A 7,437-nucleotide genomic window follows, 5' to 3' on the forward strand; every position below is an offset into this window, starting at 1 on the left:
GAAATGAAGGAGGAAAAAAAAAAAAAAGAAAACCATTTTTAAAAAGAAAAAAAAAGGAAAGAAAAAGAAATGGAAGAGCTCTCACTTCTTCAAAGCTTTATTTCTTAATTTTTCTTTGGGCTAAATTAAGAGATTAATACATTCCAATGAATGCCCACAGGGTTCACTTCTAAACGAGTATTTCCCCCCTCATCAGATAGAATTGGAAGATTAGAGTATGAAAAGGAGACAATTTATAGTGAGTTTTCTGGTCTTCAGAGGGGTTTTAATTTGGATGTGATAGATACGTTCCAGCTGCTGCTTGCCTTCATATTTTCAAAAGGACATTTTAAGTGCTACTGTTCCGAGTGCTGTGCGTCCCCAGAAAGACGCGTGCTGTGCTTGCCCCTGTCACAGGCTGTGGACTGACTGTGGCTTTTCCCCAGACTTTCGAGAGTCGCACTCCACCAGCAGCTCTCTTCTAACCCAGGCTGCAGAGGGGACCAGTCTCCTGTCCCCCTCACATCCCTATCAGAGGGGGTTGCCTTCAGGCTCCAGGAAGACTAGATGTTTTAGAAAATGTGATTTAAAGACTGAAAAAATACTTATTTTAGAAATGGCTTTGCTGATTTCTTTGTATCCCTCTACAAAATAAAGGAAGTCCATTAGAATAGAAAAGTAGTCATGATCTCCTATTGACCAGGGCAGAACAAAACCAGTAACAGGACGTCTTTAAAATCAAGAAGGGGCTGATGAAACAGCCCAGTACAGGGGTACCTACGCAGGCTTCCACAGCAGCTACCTTCACAAGACTGACCATTGAATCAGCATCTCCCCACAGAGTCAGAGGAGCAAGATAGTGTGGGTGCTCGTGGTGGGAATAACCCACTCGTGGGGCAATGCACTGCCTTCTCCACTGAAACCAGTGTCTGGCAGCCTAGTGTGCAAGGGGTTTGAACTGCTTTTTACCCTCTGCAGATTAAACACTAAGAATCACAGTGACTAAATTAGGTGCTCATAATCAGTCAAATAATCCTGTGTGGAAACAGGCCAGGAAAGAGGATTTGTCACTATCCGTTTCTTCCTTGTCGCCCCATTACCCAATACCTGTGCAAACATTTGCACTCTCCCACCCCATTTTATGGACGGGAAAAGTGAGGTGGATAATTTAAGTCACTTTCAAAAAGCCAGACAGACATAAGTGCCAAAAACTGGAACCGGAGCTGCCAGGTCTGAGCCAGGACAATTTTAGCACACAGACACAGAATCTCCCAGACCAGCCTTCTTACACCTAAAAATGCAGATTTTATATGGCATTTTACAACAATAACAAGCCTGATGATTAAGCACTCTGTTGAAGTTGAGCTGGCACAAGAGCTTGGCAAAATTCTTTCAACTCTTCTTTGCTCATGAAAAGCAGACTTTGCAGAATTGAGAGTTTCGTGGATTTTTTCAGTTTTGACAAACTTCAGCTCAGTAAATTTGCGACCCCTTCAAATGTTTCAGGTTGGCATATTCATATAAAAGTAGTTCTGCATTTCCAAACCAGATTGATCTTCCTGCCTCTACTTATTAATTGCAGGGAGTGATACAGACCCTCCCAGGGTGGTACTGCTTCCCACCTCTGTGTGCTCTGATGGGCAGGGGAAGATCTAACAGTGTAGACAGTAAAAATGTTATCTAAGCTATTAAAATATTACCACACATTTAAAATACTATCACAAACACTGTATCTAAAACCCACTGAAATTAATGGACAACTTGTACTTCACTGCTCTTGTTTCAATCCCTGCAAACAAAGAGAAAACACTGTGCCTACACCTCCAAGCCATTCTTTGAAGAGGTTTTTTTTCCAGCTGTAACAACTAGAGTATGAAAAGTAGATGCTGAGAGTCTGGAAGGCAGCTGAAATGTCTTTTCAGCCCTTGCTCTTCCTGGCTGACATACTGCATGTTTCCAGATGCTTTGACCCACAAAGCTGAAAATTCAAATTTGATACTGTTCTATTTTAGTCCTATTCAGAGTGAAGTGATGGCATAACATGATTCTTCCATCAAAATATTAATCTCAGAACAAGATTGGAAGGAAAAAAAGCTGAATTTGTCATGTAGGAAAATGAACAGAAAATCAGTCATAGAAGTATGATTGGAATGTACTTTCACATCGGAAATCTTTGTATTTACATACTTAGTTATTTAAGAACAATTGGCAGATCTGTCCACCACATCACAATTTTGGATATTCTACCTTTTTTGGAGGCAATTAACTATTTATTCAAGGCTTCTGTGCTCACTTCAATTTCCCCATTTCTCTACCCACCTGAATCTGACTCTTTGACATCTTTGCTTATTAGAATGAAAATTCAACATTTAGAAAGGCCAGGCAATGCAAGGTCAAAAACCAGCATGAAATCTATACATTGAAGAAAAGATGGTGGAAGTTTACACAAAACATACAGTTCCCTATTTCTGTATTTAAAAAAAAAAAAAAATAGCTGTCATGAGATACTAACGCAAGTTTTGAAATATTCACCATTTTCTTGCTCGGTCTGAAAAGAAATTGCTTCAGCACTCAGAGCTGTGGGTAGATATTGAATAGCATTATGCCTTTTAGGCTAGCACCTTGCCAGAGAAGAATTGCCTCTAACACCATGCTATTATTCTATTTTAAGAACCTTAAGCAACAGGGATTTCATCACTTGAGTTGGAAGATTATTTAACAGACTAGTAGACCTTATGACTGTGAAGTATTTCCTAATATTATACCTACATTCTTCCATTTCCTGAGCTCATAGTTATCATATCTCAACTCATTCTAAACAATCCGTCTTTCTTCCAGTGCTCCACACATCGAACTGTTCTGCAGTGCTTAACGAAGTGTTTCCCATACGGTGCTTACAGCTCGTTAGAGTCTATTCTGACGAAGTACAGAAAACTAATTTTGTGAGTGGGGTATTCAGCCGATCACTAGAAATACAGATACAAGCCCCTTAAACTAGTACACCAGAAACTACAGCCTGGGCATCATGTTACCGCACTGCAGAATCAGAAGATAATATTGAGAACCATATCGCACAACTGTGGGCCTTTGGTGTACACTGTGAAACCCTTAGACATAGGAGAAGCTTCACTATAGTGTACTTAAAATTCCAAGGGAAAAATGCAAAGTTAGATATTGTTATAAGTCAGCTCTTTTGGAGCTTTTTCCTTATGTTTACACAATTGTTTCACTCCACTTTGAATCATACTGGTTTCAACCTTAACATAACTTTGCTAGTCATTCACTTTTTCTCATATTTAGCAGAGAACACTCATGCTCCTTTTAGATTGAAGTATCAACCCCTCTGTCTAAATAAAGACTAATGGTTTAGAATGTTACGTATTTTTAAACCTCAAAAGTAGTGGGCCAGAGCTGAGGGTAAACTTGAACTTTTCAGGTAACCTGGGACAAAAATATTACTAGAAAAACCTATCTGTGGCATGGAACAAATTTGGAGAAGGCTGAAAGCAGGACCTGGAGCTCAGCCTGAGCCTGGGGTTCCCCAGCTGTCCCACAGGTGTCAAGCCATGCGGCTTTGCCACAGCAGAAGGCCTCATGTGGGCCTTGCTGCACTGTGGTATAGAGCTACTCTGATGTGGGAAGCCATGGGATGGGAGGCGTGAAAGTGGCCTGGAGGGCTGCACGCTCTGCACCGAGTGGAGAGGAACATCAGTAGCAACAAAGGATGGACCCCCTCCATCGGTACAGCGAGCTCTCACTGCCTCCGCTTCCCTGAGTTATTTTATTCAAACACAACTGCCCTTGTTTGCCTGAACTATTTTAACCATTTAATTTTGAACATGGCAGGACAGCCAGTGGTGAGCTGTGTTGAGCCCCCCTGACCCATCCTAGGACCCAGCTTTGAAATGGAGTGGTCTTTGGCTTCTGTCATTGCATCCCACCTCCTTCAGCAAGGTGAGAAGCTGCCTCACATGCCACCATCATCGTGAATGAGATTCACAGACCCTGGGTCCCCCGTGTTGAAACTGCAAGTTACACATAAGCACCAAAAAGTGGATTTTAAATGGCCAAAACAGACTAGTGACCCTGGCTTGCAGGTCAGCTCCTTGCCACAGAGGCTGGTGAGATGCTGAGTGGTTTGGATGTCAGAGCTCTCCCTCCAGCCTCAGCACACAGTTGGGCAGGACCCCAGAGGAGCAGAGCCCTGTTACAACTCATCCTGATTAGCAGCCAATGGCACGGGTGTCGCAGTTGGCGTGTTATCGGTGAAAAGCAGCCTGGCTTATACCCACACTCCAGGGACAGGACTCCAGGAAAAAACAGAGGACAAGAAGGCAAGTGCTGCACAGCCTGTTGTCCCTACCACGGGAAAACAGCACAGTCCCACTGCTGCAAATCAATTTAATTGAGTCAACCAGAATATGCAAGCTGTTGCCAGAAAGTCAGCCGAGGAGCGCAGCACCGGCTCTGTGCACATCCAGGCTTACTGCTCTCAGAGAGGTCATGGGAGGGGGAGAAATCTGGCGAAGAACAAAGCTGCCGCATCGCAGCTCCATTAATAAACTTCCCTGCAACACAAACATCACGTCTCCTCACTCTAAACAAGTGGGGTTTTACTCTCTAGACAGTATTTAATCAGTATTAGTATGCCAAAATGAGACATTAGTTGGGATTTCTGAAAAGAAATGTAACCATCAGGGGTTTGGAAAGAGCTAGCACCACAAGACATCTGGCAGGGGAGAAAAAAGCAAGAACAGGATCTCAGCAGGACCCCTTCATCTGTTTTTCTCTCACCATGCTTTTTAGCAACTTAGAAGCATCGTGATTTCTTTTACAGCAGATAGAAGATCGTGAGGTGAGCCCCTCCATTTACATTAGCAGCCCCTCTGTTTATAACATACGCACACTTGTAAGATGTTTTCAATTACTTCTGTCTCCCTGACACACAGAGATTCTGCTTAAACAGGAAACTGTCTTATCATATAGGTTTGAAGATTTCTAAAATGAGATCATTTTGCATTTTCTACCCTACTGAGCTAGGAAATTAACAGTAAAACTTTACCCTGCCATCTAGGAAGCCTGATTTAGTCAAAGATGTGATCTCAGGTAGTAACTACGGAATCAGCTATTTATTTAATTTAAATAAAACCATTCTTCCAGCAGACAGTGAAGGGAAGAAATAATATGTCATGCTAAGACTTCTGAGCCAATACATCTCCCCTACAACCACTCTTGGGGTTACTTGCGGTGCGTGTTGAAGTGCGCTACTGATCTGTGTTAAATAAGCTGTGGTAGAACGGAAAGCAACTAATTTGTGCTCCCCGGGTGCTGAGCAACTAATTTAACTCTTGCTGGCACATAGACTATAAATAGAAAAAAATGATACAGTCTCACACTGATAACATTTCTATGAAAGTTAATAATTCAACAGTAAGGAAACAATTTTTTCTTCCTACCGATCTGCCCTAGCAGGAGTGATGAATGGGAGCTTGTTGCCTTTAATCCAAAGGTGTCTTCTCAGATGTTAGGTGTCTTCTCGTGTGATGACTTACCCGAGAGCTGACACCCTAAACATAGGGAGTGCCCTCCCCTGCTTGGCAACACACCTCCTTCTCTCACCCCGGTCCGGGATGGAATTAAAGACAAATAAAAGAATTCTGGGCTGGACAGCTGTGCATGTCACCAGGACCGCGTCAGAGGGATGACCCTCAGGAGGTGCTCATTCTCTTGCTCCCCCATGGAGGTGGAGGGAAACTAGACAACTGCTTAGATGAGCTCTCTAACTTGTCAGCAAGAGCAGAAGTGATAGGTCCTATTTTTCATCAGGTGACAGGCGGAGCTCGTCTCTACACGAATTTGTACAAGCGGAACCCTTCCCCTGGGTAATATTTATATCCATCAGAAACATTCCTGCAACATGCCCAAGTTGGTCACAACATCCTAATCCCAACATTAAAGAAGGCTGGAACAAAACCCAAGTGAGCTGGAAGAAAATGTACGTGCCAAATACTTCCACATCCTTCTGGTGATTGGAATACGGCTTCAGTTTGTATGGGCTTAATGTACAAATATAATATAAAAATAAACCAGAATATGCAAATGAAGTCAACTTCTTTTAAGATGAATGAAGAGTCAGATGTAACTTTCTGGGTCTGAGATTACTAATTCTTTCACAGTTTTCTGCATGGAAATCAACTGACTCAAATTCCACAGTTTGAAGTATCTTCCTTTTAGAGAATTGTCAATTCTATGAACTTGTATGCATCCACTGTGTTCAAGTATAGAGCTGTACCTACAGATGTTATTTTTTCAGATTCACACTTGAAATTGCTAGTCAACAACATTTCTTGCAAAGATGTAGCTTAGATCTAATCAGAAATCAGGTAATTCTGTGCCTAACAAACGCTTTATGTAACCAAAGACAAAAAGATTACACCACCAGATAAAAGGAAAAGCTCTCCAAAGGCATAAGGGTAGGGTAAAAGCACAAAAGAAAAGAGGTTGACTACTCTCAAAGTACAGTTTATTAGGAAATAAATAGAAATGAGTGATCAGTCCAACAGTAAAATAAGATACAAACATATGTTTGGGGGCACTGGAGAAGTTAGAAGTCCCTGGACACATTAGTCTTTGGCAGCTCAATTACCCCATATAAAAGGGGAAAGAGAAAATCCTTAGGGTTTTAAACTATTTTCATTTTATTTATTTAAATTCATTTCAAATTAATATAAACACTGAAAGATTTAGGAGCCTGCAGCATCTCGTGTCCTCTGGTGCTTCATATCACCTGGGCCCTCCCCATCTGCACCCCTCCTGGGCTGATACCACTTGCTTTGATATTGATACAGTTCAGGCTCAATCCAGTCTTCAAAGAAAAAGGGGCATGGAAAATCCCTCAATCCCCCTTTCTGCTCCAAGCCCAGGGCATGTGCACCCTTCCCAAGGACTGCACAATCCAGTGGGTATTATTTTGGACTTAATAAAATTAACAGTCTTTACATAAAATAGGATTTGAAAAGACATTTCAGCCACAAGATCCTTCCAAGTCTGGTAGATGAGACAACAACTACGATGTCAGTTCTGATCCTTTTCATATCATTGGCATCATTTGATTAATTTTCTAAACTAAGTTTATTACACTGCATATTAAGAGGCAGAAGAAAAGCAGATGAGAAAGACCATGTTGCTCACCTTAGATAATCTGTGTCCTAAACTGTTCTGCATGGCTGCAATGTACTTACCAAAGAGAGTTTACTGTGATTATTTACTGACTTCAGCTTGTAAGAAGGGATATTCTAAGTAAAAACACAATATAAAAATGCCCCAAGTTCACTCTTAATGTGATTTTCTCTGCAGCAGGGAAACCAGCCCCTTCTATACACAGTGTACATTCAGCACCTATTCATCTATTATTAATATTTTTTAAAATTACACTGGGAAATCAAGGTACCAAACCTA

The sequence above is a fragment of the Egretta garzetta genome, unplaced genomic scaffold (assembly GCF_000687185.1).
Source record: "Egretta garzetta isolate BGI_Z169 unplaced genomic scaffold, ASM68718v1 scaffold279, whole genome shotgun sequence".
Classification (NCBI taxonomy): Eukaryota; Metazoa; Chordata; class Aves; order Pelecaniformes; family Ardeidae; genus Egretta; species Egretta garzetta.